The sequence below is a fragment of the Olea europaea genome, chromosome 11 (assembly GCF_002742605.1).
Source record: "Olea europaea var. sylvestris chromosome 11, O_europaea_v1, whole genome shotgun sequence".
NCBI classification, from domain to species: Eukaryota; Viridiplantae; Streptophyta; class Magnoliopsida; order Lamiales; family Oleaceae; genus Olea; species Olea europaea.
The window spans coordinates 3,548,424-3,551,784 of NC_036247.1; positions in this window are offsets into that span (position 1 = coordinate 3,548,424).

The following is a 3,361-nucleotide window of genomic DNA, read 5'->3' on the forward strand; positions in this document are numbered from 1 at the left end:
TAAAATGAATTAAACTGAAAGTTCGGGGACCAAGTTGCAAATAAATCATAGATGAGACGGGAAATGGAATGAAGATTCAAGAGTGTTAGAAGTCAATCGGATGAGGAAAGGAGTCACGAGGTGAAATAGGGTCGAAGTATTATCAAGTATCAACTTTCAGGCGAAAAAACTATGCTCGTGATTTTTAGTATCTACTTGAGATCTATTTTTCGCATAGTAAACATCAGAATTTGAGGAAGTCTATTTCTATCAAAAATGTAGATCTTTGAGTTTTCTTCTCAATTCACATTGAATCACTTCAATTGGAGATCAGACGAGAAAGTTATGACCAAAATATTAAAAGCTGTCCGGCGGAAAGAATGTATGCCTATGCGGTCGCATAGTACAAATTCTATGCGGTCGCATAGAAGCCTCCCGAGAACTTTTTCTCAAATTTTTTTACTCTATGCGACAGCATAGGTTATGCCTATGCGGTCGCATAGGTATAATCTGGGGGCCGTTTTGCAGTTTCCTTATACGATTGAAACTCCTTTGGTAACCTAATTTCCACGCGATTTAAATACGAAAGAACGTCCAGAAGAAGGAGAGAACATAATTGGAGGCACAAAAACACAATTTTGGAGGATTTGGAGAGGAAGAACAAGGCAAAAACAAGACAATCCACTTCAAGATTCAAGATTTCACTTCAACAATCAATTGGGTGATGTTCTTCCTTGGTTTTAATTGTTGTTTTTCTTTATTTCCAATTATGTTAGGCTAGATTTTCATGTGCTAGGAGATCGATGTACCATGTGATTTGAGTTTTATATTTTTAGTTTTGCAATTTGACATTAAAACATATTTCTTTTGTTTTGAATGATTTATATGCATTTATTGTTTCCGCAATTAAGGGTCCGTAATTGTGTGAGTTTGGGTGATTTGTTCTTGCATTCGAGAGAATTGGAATAGATTCGACATAATATAAATCATCGCAGGGTCCGATAGGGGATAGAAATATACCGCTATGCCCTACGTGAATCTTTAAGTGTTCATAAAACTACATGCATTTTTACATATGCACTTGTCATAGAAATATAGGCCGGTGGTATGTAGAAATAGGTTTGATACATCTCGAGAGAGAGTATTGGATAGACTTAGGAACATTGATTCGTCAACAATTGAATTATGTTGTCATATTGTGAAACTAGAGTTTAAAGTGATAATTGCATGGAAAATCGTGATCCTAGTGTGTTTAATTTCTATTGATTACAACAAACGTGCGTTCTCAACAATTGATTTCATTTTAGAGTTTTAAATTATTGTTTTGCTTATTAATTTCATTACAATCATAAAAGCTGCATAAGTAGGGTTTTCTTTCCAATTTTAGAGTTTTAATTAGGTCCACATTCATTTTGAGTAATTTGGTTTCGGTTAAGGTCGAATAAGTAAAATTGAACTAACCAATCTCTGTGGGATGATACTCGGACTCATTGAATCCACTTTATTACTTGTTAACGAACCGTACACTTGCGGTAATTTAAATCGAAAGAAAATATTTCGTGAACATTATTCAACCATTTCAAGAGTTCTAAAATCAATGTATCTTCCAGTTGGTTTTAAAACGCATTCGACGAAATAACTAATCCCAACTGAAATTTATCTTCTCGAACTTGACACATATGAAATACTTCAGAAAGTCTTATCATAGTAATTCTCTTTGAATCATTGAAGTATTCATCCCTAAGTCGAGTATTACTAAAATTGAGATTAACAGTAACTTCATGGCACGGTAATCCAGTGATTAGACAAAATTCTTGCAGGCCAAAACGGGCTATATGATAGTATAATTGTACCCAAATTTCGTTATTTTTACTGCAGTTTATAAGTCTCATTATGAACTCATGTATTAATTTGCTGCTAAATTTTTCATTTTGCTTTTTATACATACTTCCGCAAATGAATCCATGGAATGGACTGCACAATAAAGAAGTTTGATCGTATGCATCTATAAGTTTTACAAAATCCTTAAGATATTGATGATTTGCAAATTGAGTAATCGTAGCAGATAACCGTTGATTTGGAGATAATATGTATTCTAATGACATCTGCAAAAATTGTTAAAAAAAACTATTCATTAGTAAACAAATTTATTCATATACTAATCTAACATAATTTTTTAGAAGCTGGCAAAATTTTTTTATTATGATGAATGATATTTTACATACTACAACTTTATTAAAAATAAATTTAAGATTATATCTATACTACTTCAAGCATTTTTTTTGTCGTTGATCTGAAACTGTATATGTATTGTGATGGAAAGGATAGCTACTCACATTTTCATATTTGAAACTTAATTGTACAATATATAGATGGAAACAATATAATTTGCACTATGATTAATATATAGTTTAAATAAATAAAATTTGTGAACTTTAATAATTACGCAATATATTTGAAGAAAATGTTATACAAGAATTTATAAAATTGGAATAAGTCAATAATGAGCGGAGAAAAATAATTGTAAAAAATATATTAAAAAAACAAAATATAACTATAAAAATAAGAAAGCCAATTACAGGAATGAATAAAAAAAATTTCTGTGTCGACATACAAGAACAAAATTATATAATAATCATTTCAATACTTTCGAACAAAATAAATAAATTTATATAATTAAAATTCAAACAATGTATAATGAATTTGATATATAACCCGTCAATTTATATCTGTATTATTTATTCTGAGGAAATTGTAATTAATCGTAAATATTTCATATTTTTTTTTATTCAGCACATGCATATCGGCCTCATTAGTAGCTTTTGCATTTGGTGGCATAAATTATGTTTTAAAATTAAAACTATATATTTTCCATCCAATCTCAATTAAACTTTTACAAATTCTAATTCCCAATGGTTCAGTTCAATAAATCTTCAAAACAGGAGCAAATTCAAACAAGCGTAAACTTTATTAGGTAACAATATATCATAAATGTAGTACATATGTCAACTAGATACTATTTTAAAACATCTAAATTGGTTCATTACTTATTTATAGAAGGAACCTTTTAAAAAGTAAAAAATAAAATAATAAAAAAATTCACATTTTACTTAAAAAACGTGAAATTTGCTCAAAAACACAATAAAAGGACATAAAACTTACAATTTCAGTTCACTAAACTTATTCATCAATAAAGTCACCAACAAGAATCAACAAAAAAAACTGATTACGCTAATTTGTATAGAAATCCGTGAGGGGGCTAAACAATCTCAGAATCCTCGTACAGTTTTGGCCATGAGCCATTGAATTTCTTCTTCAATAGAGGCAAAGAGTGAAATTTAACTAGCAAAGAGTGGAATTTAACTAGATCCCACCTTGAAGA